Raw genomic sequence first — 11,995 nt, 5'->3', positions numbered from 1 at the left:
AAACACGTTGCAATTTGTATCTATAAGCAGACTGTTTCCTGACTGCTTGCCTTGGTTACTTTTCCACTGTTGTACGGAAACACCATGAGCAAGGCAACTTGTCACAAAAAGCACTTGACCATTTTCTGGTTTCACAGAGACGGAGTACATGACAGGGGAACAAAGGCAAGATAGGAGCAGCCGAGAGTGCACATCCTGATTCACAAGTAGAAGGAAGAGGAAGCAAAAGGTTGGGACTGATGTTAAATCTTTTGAAATCTCCAAGCCCACTCTTAGGAGACATTCCCTCCAGCAAACCTTACTTTTTAATTCTTCCAAAACAACATCAGACCAAACATTCAAATGTTCATTTATTCAGTGTGTGTGTGTGTGTGTGTGTGTGTGTGTGTGTGTGTGTGTGTGTGTGTGCAGTAGGCATATATGTGGAGGTCAGAGAACAATTTGAGGAAGTCAGTTCTCTCAGTCTATTAAAGGGGTCCTGGAGATTAAACTTGAGTCATTAGATTTGGCAGAAAACACCTTTTCCTGCTCAGCCATTTTACAGACATTTCTTCCTATTTTTGAAATCTATCAAGACTAACTTACTTGCATACCACGTTCTCCTAAACTTCATTCATCTCAGTAATTATTGCCTTTGTTGACTAATGCTATTCCAACATTGTTAATTTTGTGTTTAATGTAAAAATTCATACTCTGGCCAAATGTTTTCATTTCTATTACTGTGTTTGAATACCCAGACAAAAAACAACTTATAGAAGAAGGGTTTATATTGAGTTGGGTTTTCAGAAGGGTTGAGTCCATCAGGACAGGGAAGCCATGGTTACAGCCTGGGAAAGCACAGTGGTAGCAAAAAAATTGGGCTGGTTACATTATTATCCATACACAGGAAGCACAGAGAGACCAGGGAGTGAGGCCAAGTTATACACCCTCCAAGCCTGTCTTTGTGACATACTTCTGCCTGCATGGCTCCACCACCTAAAGGTTCATAAGCTTCCCAAACAGCCACTAATTGGGAACCAAGTGTGGAAACACCTGAACCTTTGCAGAATATTTAATCCAACACAGCAAAGTATCCAGAGATGAAAATGGAGTTTAAGTTTAGGATTTTAGCTTTGTTTATATACTACACTTTATGATGATGTAATGTCGATTTATAACCACTTGGAAAAGAACAGGTTTATCTCATTTTTCTTTTCTAAGAGTACAGTCATCTGGTTTTATCCATGATGCAAATATATAAAACAAAGTACTTGGAAATGCCCAGAAATTGTATGCAATTCTAGTTTCACCAAGTGACATGAAACATTGACTCTGAGGTTGTTTAGCACAGAAAAATAGAAAGCGTTTGCTAATAGCTGAGGAATTTCTACCCTGCAGTGTTTGTTTTGCTATTTAGAGCACATCCTAAGATAAGCATTCTTCTCTGTCATTCTGTCTCTGTTTGCCACTTTTTATTTTAAGTTAGAGCCAGTCATTTTATGAATATGAAACGGGTTCAAGTATAGAACAATTGAGCTCGAAGAGATGTGTCAGTTGTAAGCCTCAACTTTATCTTCCTGGTAAAAAGAAAAGGAAAAGAAGAAATAAAAAACTTATATCTAAAATAAGTATTCTTTTCTCCTTCTCATAGCAAAATTTTGCAAAGTTAACAAGGATAGAAAGAGAGGACTACAAAGTCAGAGCTCTGGGATGTAAGAACTAACAGTGACATTCTAGAATGTTAACTTTGTAATGAATACTTTAAGGATTTTAAAGGAGGGATAATGAAATGAATCTTTTGTTTCATCAAATTACTTATTACACAAAATAAGAATTGTAGGGCCACAGCAAGATGACTGAGCAGACAAAGAGTCTTATGGACATGTTTGATGGCCTGAGTTCCATCAGTAGGACATACACACGGTGGAAGAGGAGATCCATCATTAGGGTACACATCATGGAAGAGGAAAACTGATTCCAATGAACTGTTCTCTGATATCCACATGCACAGAGGTGTGTGTGTGTGTGTGTGTGTGTGTGTGTGTGTGTATGTGTGTGTGTGTGTGTGCGCGCGCGCGCACACACACGCACGCGCATGTGTGTGAACATATGCAAACACAAATAAATAAATTAAATAAATCTAATAAAAATGTTAAAGAGTATAGCACATTTCCTGGCTATAACATTGGTTAAAGGAGGACATTAAGATGTGAAGTACTTTTTTTTCTGGCACACATGTGATAACATTAGCAACTTTGATGGACAGATATTCATCAGTAGGTAAATATACATGCTGTTTTGTCAAGGTACTTCATCATTTTAGTTTATTTTCATAAAATGTTGTAGGGATTTAAAACTAAATTGAACAGTTTTAGGAACAGGGACAGCATTCAGTGATGGCCCTCTTTATGGTGTTCCGATGCCACGCTTCTTCCCACATCCTCATGTGTTAGAGGAGAAAGAGTAGATGCTGATGCTGTCCTCCTCAAGAACACAAATCCCCCAACTAAAACATGGACTGTGGCCTCGTCTTTATTTAACCCTAAGCACCACTCAGAGCCGCCACCTCTGAGCATTGTCCCATTAAGGGCTCGGTCTTTGCGCTTGCTAGTTTTAACTATCAACATGACCTGGAATCACAGGAAAAAAAATAGTCTTCTAGAAATTCTCTAGATCATTTTGGCCTCTGAGTATGCCTGTGAGGGATCATCTAGGTTGTTAATTGAGGTGGGAAGGGTCACCTTAAGTGTGGAGGCACTACTTCATGGTTACCTGAATATAATGACCATCAAACATGAAAGGGTAAGTAGTCTCCTTTTGCTTATGATTGTGAATGTGATGTGATGATGCTTGAGTTCTTGCCTTGAGTTATTTTCAGTGATTAGTTCTAAAAGAAAATATAAGCCAGGTAAACCTTTCTTAAATTTCTATTTTATAAGGGCAAAACTAAATTAGTACAACCTTCAACATGGGAATTGGAGAACAAAAATATACAATTCAGTGTATAGAAGGGAACAGATGTGAAATCTCATAGCTCCCCTAAGGTGGGTAGTAAAACACCATATTTTAAAGAAGGATTGTTCTGTTTCCCCTGAGGTAAGGCAAATTGAAGAAGAACGGCTCCAGGTTTATAATATTAGAGAAATATGAAGATCATTGAGTTTTACTCTAAGATTATGAAAATAAAATCTTGTAATATCCTTAGATATTTATACAAACTATTACATAGTGGAACTTGCCCAGTTATTCTAGGGTTCCTATGTTGAACAGTACCAACAAAAAAATAGGAGAATGAGAAAATGAAGAGGAAAAGAGCCAAGAATAGGAAGAGAATAAAGAAGAACAAGACGAAGAAGAAGAGGAAAAATAGATCAAGACTAAGACCAAGAATAAGACCAAAAGCATAAGCATGAACATGACCAAGAATAAGACCAAGACCAAGATCAAGACCAAGATTAAGACCAAGACCATGAACGAGATTGAGAACAAGCACAAGAATTTGCCACTAGGAAGTCTGAAGAGAAAGTGTGTTCTTATGTTGCAAAAGACCCAAGTTCACTTCCAGCATCCATGCAAAACAGCTTACAGCAACCTGAAACTTTAGTTCCCAGGGATCTGACAAACACTTTTGATCCTGGCAGCCACTTAGTTTCACTCATTCATACACACACATGCACATGCACACACACACACTGGGTGAGATACATATAATTCAAAATGTATTTTTACAGGATATTTTATTTATATACATTTCAAATGTTATCGCCTTTCCTAGTTTACACTCCAAATCTCCCCTCTCCCGTAACACCTCACCTTTCTTCTATGAGGGTGCTCCTTGCCCACCAAACCACTCCCACCTCATCACCCTGGCATTCCCCTACACTGGGGAATAGAGCCTTCATAGGACCAAGGCCTTCTCCTCCTTTTGATGGCAGACAATGCCATCCTCTGCTACATATGCAGTTGGAGCCATGGGTCCCTCCATGTGTACTCTATGGTTGTTGGTTTTGTTCCTGGGACCTCTGGCGGGGTTTGGTTGTTGATGTTGTTGATCTTCCTATGGAGTTGCAAGCCTCTCAGCTCCTTCAGTCTTTTCTCTAACTCCTCCATTGGGGTCCTTGTGCTCAGTCGAATGGTTGGCTGTGAGCCTCCAAATCTGTATTTCTCAGGCTCTGGAAGAGCCTCTCAGGAGACAGCTATGACAGGCTCCTGTCAGCAAGCACTTCTTGGGATTCACAATAAGTGTCTGTGTTTGGTGTCTGTATGTATGAGATAGATCTGCCAGGTGGCACAGTCTCTGGATGGCCTTTCCTTCAGTCTCTGTTCCACATTTTGTCTCCATATTTTCTTTAGACAGGAGCCATTCTGGGTTAAAAATTCGGAGATGAGTGGGTGGTCCTATCCCCCAACCAGGGGACTTGCCTAACCTCTGGATGTGATCTCTATAGGTTCTCCCTCACCTTTTTTTGGCATTTCAGCTAATTTCATTACTGTGTATCTTGGAAGCCTCTTGCTTTCCTGGCATCTGGGACATGCGGGTAGCTACCACTAGTTCCCTATCCCCCATTGCGACAAAACTCTGTTAAAATACCTAACCATCTGTATATCATCCCTGTCTCCTCTCATACCTGAACCTGCCCCATCCCCCCTCCTCTCTACCTCCCAAGGCCCTCCCACCCTCTAACTCCTGTGAGTGTTTTGTTAGCTCTTAAAGATGGATTGAGGCTTCCATACTTTGGTATTCCTTCTTCTTGAGCTTCTTATGGTCTGTGAATTGGATTTTGGGTATCCCAAGCTTTTGGGCTAATATCCACTTATCAGTGAGTGCATACTGTGTTACCTCACTCAGGATGATATTTTCTAGTTCCATTCATTTGCCTAAGAATTTCATGAAGTCATTGTTTTTAATAGCCGAGTAGTACTCCATGATGTAAGTGTACCCCCTTTTCAGTATCCATTCCTCTGTTGAAGGACATCTGGGTTGTTTCTAGCTCCTGGCTATTATAAATAAGGCTGCTATGAACATAGTGGAGCATGTGATCTTGTTATATGTTGGGACATCTTTTGAGTATAAGCCCAGGAGATGTATAGCTAGGTCCTCAGGTCACACTATGTCCAATATTCTGAGGAAGTACTAGACTGATTTCCAGAGTGGTTGTACCAACTTGCAACAATGGAGGAGTGTTCCTCTTTCTCCACATCATCACCAGCATCTGCTGTCACCTGAGTTTTTGATCTTAGCCATTCTGACTGTTATGAGGTAGAATCTAAGGATTGTTTTGATTTACATTTCCCTGATGACTAGGGATGTTGAACATTTTTTAAGTTCTTCTCAGCCAGTCCATATTTCTCAGTTGAGAATATTTGTTTAGCTATTTACTCCATTTTTAGTAGGGTTATTTAGTTCTCTGAAGTCTACCTTCTTGAGTTCTTTCTATATGTTGGACATTAGCCCTCTATCAGATGGAGGATTGGTAAAGATCTTTTCCCAATCTGTTGATTGCTGTTTTGTCCTGTTGATGGTATCCTTTGCCTTACAGAAGCTTTACAATCTTATGAGGTCCCATTTGTCAATTCTTGATCTTAGAGCATAAGTCATTGGTGTTCTGTTCGGGAAATTTTCTCCTGTACTCATATGTTTGAGGCTCTGCCCCACTTTCTCTTCTATTAGTTTCAATGTATCTACTTTTATGTGGATGTCCTTGTTCTACTTAGACTTGAGCTTCGTACAAGGAGATAACAATGAATTGATTTGAAAATATCATCCTGAGTAAGGTAACACAATTATCAAAGAACACACATGGTATGCAGGCACTGATAAATGGACATTAGCCCAAAAACTCAGAATACCCAAGATAAAATTCACAAACCACATGAAGCTCAAGAATAATGAAGACCAAAGAAGGATGCTTTATACCTTCTTAGAAGGGGGAACAAAAATACTCACAGGACAATAATATGGAGATAGGAGATAACATGTGGAACAGAGACTGAAGGAAAGGCCATCCAGGGACTGGCCCACATATACAGATACGATTCTATCCATATACAGGCACCAAACCCAGACAATATTACTGATGCCAAGAAATGCATGCTGACAGGAGCCTGATATAGCTGTCTCTGGAGAGGTTCTGCCACAGCATGACAAATACAGAGGTTGATGGTACCAGCCAACTATTGAAATGAGAACCAGTTTCCCAGTTGAGGAGTTAGAGAAAGGACTGAAGTAGCTGAAGGGGTTTGCAACTCCATAAGAAGAACAACATCAACCAACCAGACACCCCAAACTCCCAGAGATTAAACCACTATGCCAAAAGATAATAGGAATGGATCTATGGTTTCCTCCACATATGTAGCAGAGAAAGGCCTTGTCTGGCATCAGTGGGAGGAGAAGCCCTTGGTCCTGTCAAGTCTTGATGTCCCAGTGTAGGGGAATGTCAGGGAAGGGAGGGAGAAAATAGGTAGGTGAATGAGAGAGTATTCTTATAGAAGCAAGAAGGTGGTAGATCTCAGGTTTCTGGAAGGGAAACCTGGAAAAGAAATAACATTTAAAATGTAAATTTAAAAAGTCAATAAAAGAAAAAAAAAAGAAGCAAAAAGCAAAACAATGAATTGATTTGCATTTTCTCCATGCTGAGTGCCAGTTAAACCAATACCATTTGTTGAAAATGCTGTTTTTTTCCCACTTTATAGTTTCAGCTCCTTTGTCAAAGATCAAGTGACCATAGTTGTGTGGGTTCATTCTGGATCTTCAATTCTATTCCACTGATCTACCTGCCTGTCTCTGTACCAATACCATGAAGTTTTTATCACTATTGCTCTGTAATACAGCATGAGGTCAGGGACAGTGATTTCCCGCAGAAGTTCTTTCATTGTTGAGAATAGTTTTCACTATCCTAGATTTTTATTATTCCAAATGAGTTTGCAAATAGCTCTTTCTACCTCTATGAAGAATTGAGCTGAAATTTAGATGGATATTGCATCAAATCTGTAGACTGCTTTTGGCAAAATGGCTATTTTTACTATATTAATCCTGCCAATCAATGAACATGGGAGATATTCCATTTTCTGAGATCTTCAATGTCTTTCTTCAGAGACAGAAGTTCTTTCACTTGCTTGGTTAGAGTCACACCCAGGTCTTTTAGGGAAACTACAACTTAGAAAAAGCAAGAAAGTAATCTTCTTTCACCAAACCCAAAAGAAGATAGCCACACAAGCATAATTTCACCTCAAACTACAACAATAACAGGAAGCAACAATCACTTGTCCTTAATATCTCTTAACATCTATGGGCTCAATTCCCCAATAAAAAGACATTGGATAACATACTGGATACATAAACAGGACCCAGCATTTTGCTGCATAAAGGAAACACACCTCAGTGACAAAGGCAGACACTACTGCAGAGAAAAAGGCGGGAAAATTTTTTCCAAGTACATGATCCCAAGAAACAAACAGTAGTGCCCATTATAATATCAAATAAAATCAACTTTCAACCAGAGATGACAAAAAAAGATAAAGAAGTACACTTTGTATTCATCAAAGAAAAAGCCTACCAAGACAAACTATCAATTCTAAACATCTATGCCCCTAATGCAAGGGCACCAACATTCATAAGAGAAACTTTACTAAAGCTCAAAACACACATTGCAACTCACACAATAATACTGGGAGACTCCAATACCCCACTCTCAGTAAAGGACAGATCATGGAAACAGAAACTAAGCAGAGACACATTGAAACTACCAGAAGTTAAGAACCAAATGGATTTAACAGATATCTATAGAACAAAAGAATCTTTTGTTTCATCCTAAAACAAAAGAATATACCTTCTCAGTACCTCATAATAACTTTTCTAAAATTTACCATATAATTGGTCACAAAACAGGCCTCAAAAGATACAAGAAGATTGAAATAATCCCAAGCTTCCTATTAGATCATCATGGACTAAGGCTGGTCTTCAATAACCACAAAAACATCAGAAACCCCACATACACACGGAAACTGAACAACATTCTACTTGGTCAAGGAAGAAATAAAGAAAGAAATTGAAGACTTTTTAGTATTTAATGAAAATGAAGGCACAACATACCCAAACTTATGGAGCACAATGAAAGCAGTGCTAAGAGGAAAACTCATAGCTCTGAGTGCCTCCCAAAAGAAACTGGGAAGAGCATACGCTAGCAGGTTGACAGCACACCTGAAAGCTCTGGAACAACAAAAAAAGCAAATACACCCAAGAGGAGTAGACAGCAGGAAATAATGAAACTCAGAGCTAAAATCAACCAAGTAGACCCAAAAAGAATTGTACAAACAATCAACAAAACCAGGAGCTGGTTCTTAGAGAAAATCAACAAGATAGATGAACTCTTAGCCAGACTAGCCAGAGGGCACTGTGACAGTATTCAAATTAACAAAATGAAAAGGGAGACATAACAACAGAAATTGAGGAATTTCAAAAAATTATCATATCCTACTACAAAAGCCTATACTCAACACAACTGGAAAGTCTGGATCTAATGGACAATTTTCTAGACAGATACCAGGTACCAAAGTTAATCAGGATCAGATAAACTATCTAAATAGTCCTATAACCCCTAAATAAATAAAAGCAGTTCTAGCCAGAACAATTAGACAACAAATGGAGGACAAAAGGATACAAATTGAAAAGGAAGAAGTCAAAATACCACTCTTTGCAGATGATATGATAGTTAAGTAACCCCAAAAAATTACACCAGAGATCCTCCTACAGCTAATAAACAAATTTAGCAAGGTGGCTGGGTATAAAATTAACTTGAACAAATCAGTTTCCTTCCTCTACTCAAAGGATAAACAGGCTGAGCAAGAAATTAGGGAAATGACACCCTTTACAATAGTCACAAATAATACAAAATTAAAAAATATTTAAAACCTCACTTTTAAATCTCACTGCAATGATCAGGTTAAAACAAAAAGTAAACTATGTTGCACTTAAAGAAAGAAGAAAGCAAGCTTGTTCTGAAAAATATGTGAAAGGATAAAAAAAAAGGCTTAAGTAGATCTACTTTGATTACTGCAGCCAGGCAGTGAATCCCACTCTTGTTCATGCTCGGCTTTTTGTAGGGTCCCTGACACCCCAGCCCAAGGTGCAATGTCAGCACTGAGGGCAAATCTAGCATCTCCACATTTCTCAAAAAGTGGAGCCACCATGGAAAAGGAAGAGGCTATTTTCTGGCTCAAGTTCTCTTCCATTGAACAGCGTGGCAGCTATGCCAATGGGCACTTCTGTGACCTGCTGTGGAAGTACACCTCTGCTGAGGAGCTCTAACTGAAGCTCTTGAACACTTGCAGGCTATGCTGCACTGTTTCTTCAAGGACACTAGTATCTTCATGTTGGCTGACCTGGAGCTGCCAGCCTGGGTGAGCACCAGGAAATATTTCCATCCAGAGCATCCTGAGTCTTGCCTGCATCAAGATCATTGTCTCTCTCAAAGGCAGAAGATGTAACAGAATGAACCAGTACCAGAAATCATTACTTTTTTTCTTTTTGTGTGCCATTCTGCCTACCTATAACTCCCATGAGTCCACCACTCTTGCTGCCAATCACTAAGCAATTCAACTTGAGAGAGAATGGACAAGGAGGCAGGCCTTGACACTTTCTCGGCTGCAAGACATGCTCTTCCTCACCACTACGACTTTCTATGTGTTTCTTTCATGTCCAAAACAGTCAAAGAATATGAACCAACATGTTTGGGAATCTTAAATTCAAAATGACCTAATCTTGGCCTCTTAAAATTGACCCCAACCTCTGCTACCATTTGAGGCACTGACTTAAAACTAGAAAAATCAAAATGTTTTTCCTTCCACCCCAAACCTCTCCTCTAGTAAAGGGGTGTACCTCCTCTAACATTCATGATTAATTTTTTATTCTCTTCTTGGCTTTGTCTAGCCAAGACCAGGGCTGGTAAATCCTGGAAAGGCAGGGCAGTGTGTAGTAGGAATCCTGGGGGAGTTACTATAGACATGTGCTATTAAGCTTGTATAAGTCCAAGTGCCTGCAGGGCCAAGCAGGAGATGAAGGGAGCCAAAGTAATGGTTTTCAGGTTCCACTCCTCCTGCCTTTTTAATTTTTTTTGGCATGACCCATACAAGAAATGGAATAGCATCCTTATAATAGATGGGAAGGAAAACCAAATCTCAACAGCACATATGTCCTGGTGTTAGGTGGTCAAGATCAGAAATGAAATGTCCAGTCCTGGGAAGGAGCACTAGAAATGGTCAGTTAGTGCCATGTTAGAATGCTGCCAGATGTTCTCAGTCTTTAGCCTTGTTAGGTCCCAAATCTAGACTGTTATATGAAACCTTGTAATTTTTAACTATTTGTAACAGATTGTCTTTCAAATACTGTGCAAACCAAAGGGACTACATCAGTTTGTCTGAGAATATCTGGCTCACAGAAGTCCATTTTCTCATGCCTGTCTATCTTCTCAGTCTCATCTGATGTCATCTTTCCCTCTTCAGAATCAAGTCCACGGCGTCTGCCATCAAACTGGGCTCACTTGGTATGCACTACAGCAGGTCTAGGCAACCTCTCAAATCTGGACATTGTAAAACTTTTAAAGCCTGTCACTGCCAGGGTATGGGGATTCAAACTGAAGAATGGGACCATAGCAGCCATTGAGTGGAGCAAGGATTCTGAGAAAAAAAGTGGATTCCATATCATATTTCATGGATCCCTAGTCATACACTGTGGATCTGCCCACCATCTATCACCAAATGACAACTTCCTGAACCTCAGATAGCCCCAGGTTCTGGACTAGAAAACGAAAGAAAGAAAGAAAGAAAGAAAGAAAGAAAGAAAGAAAGAAAGAAAGAAAGAAAGAAAGGAAGGAAGGAAGGAAGGAAGGAAGGAAGGAAGGAAGGAAGGAAGGAAGGAAGAAACGAGGGAAGGAAGAAACGAGGGAAGGAGGGAAGGAAAGATTGAAGAAAAAGAAAGAAAATAGAAAGAAAAGAAGGAAAGGAGAAAAGGAAAAGGGAAAGAAAAAAGGAAGGAAAGAAGGAAGGAAGGAGGAAAGGTAGGTAGGTAGGTAGGTAGGTAGGTAGGTAGGTAGGTAGGTAGGTAGGTAAAAAGAAATGAAACACCAGCTTTAAGTAAGATTGATTCCAAAGGTGCAAAAATTTAAAAGTGGGGTTTAATAAAGTGGCAAGGAACTGAAATTAAGAAGTATATTTCCTGAAGACTCAATTGATATAAAGAGTTTTTAGATGGAACAAACCATTATCAAGCAGAGCATACACAAACACACACACACACACACACACACACACACACACACACACACACACACACACACACACACACACACACATACACACAAACAAACTGTGCTAAGGACAAAAGAGACCTGAAAAGACCAACATATATTACAGGCACACATTTAGTGTGCTCTTTAATCAGAGATAACGAGAAAGCCCAGACAGAAAGATGATCTTGTAAAGACAGACTGGTCACAAAATACATCAAAGTATTAATCCAAGAGATTCAAGAACTAAACCAATCGGTATAAGCAGAAAATACAAATAAAATTTGCAAATCAGCTCATTATGTAGAATATAAAGGAGAAGAACGTGTGTAGTCATAATGGACTTGCAGCTGACTTCCTTTTAAGACAGGGAAATTGACTTAATCCCTGACTCATCTAGAGCAATGCAGTAAAATATACCGAAAGAACTGTGTTTACCATTTTGTTTTGATTTTTTTAAAGATATTATCTCAGGGTCAGGTGTAATGTTGCATTCCTTTATTCCCAGAACATGGGAGGCAAAGGCACACAGACCTCTGTGAGTTTGAGGCCAGCCTGTGACAAGGTTCATATACTGTGAAAGAGGACATTATGACGGAATGCTGCTTATGCCACAGCAGACAGAATGCAATATCATAGGGGGTTTTGGCAAGAATATACCTACCTCAACATACACCCTTCAAAGACACTCCTCCATTCACTGTCAGTAAGATTTCTCCTTTCACAGTTCTACT

Source organism: Rattus rattus, chromosome 6 (assembly GCF_011064425.1).
Source record: "Rattus rattus isolate New Zealand chromosome 6, Rrattus_CSIRO_v1, whole genome shotgun sequence".
Lineage (NCBI taxonomy): Eukaryota > Metazoa > Chordata > Mammalia > Rodentia > Muridae > Rattus > Rattus rattus.
This window is presented reverse-complemented; position numbering follows the sequence as displayed.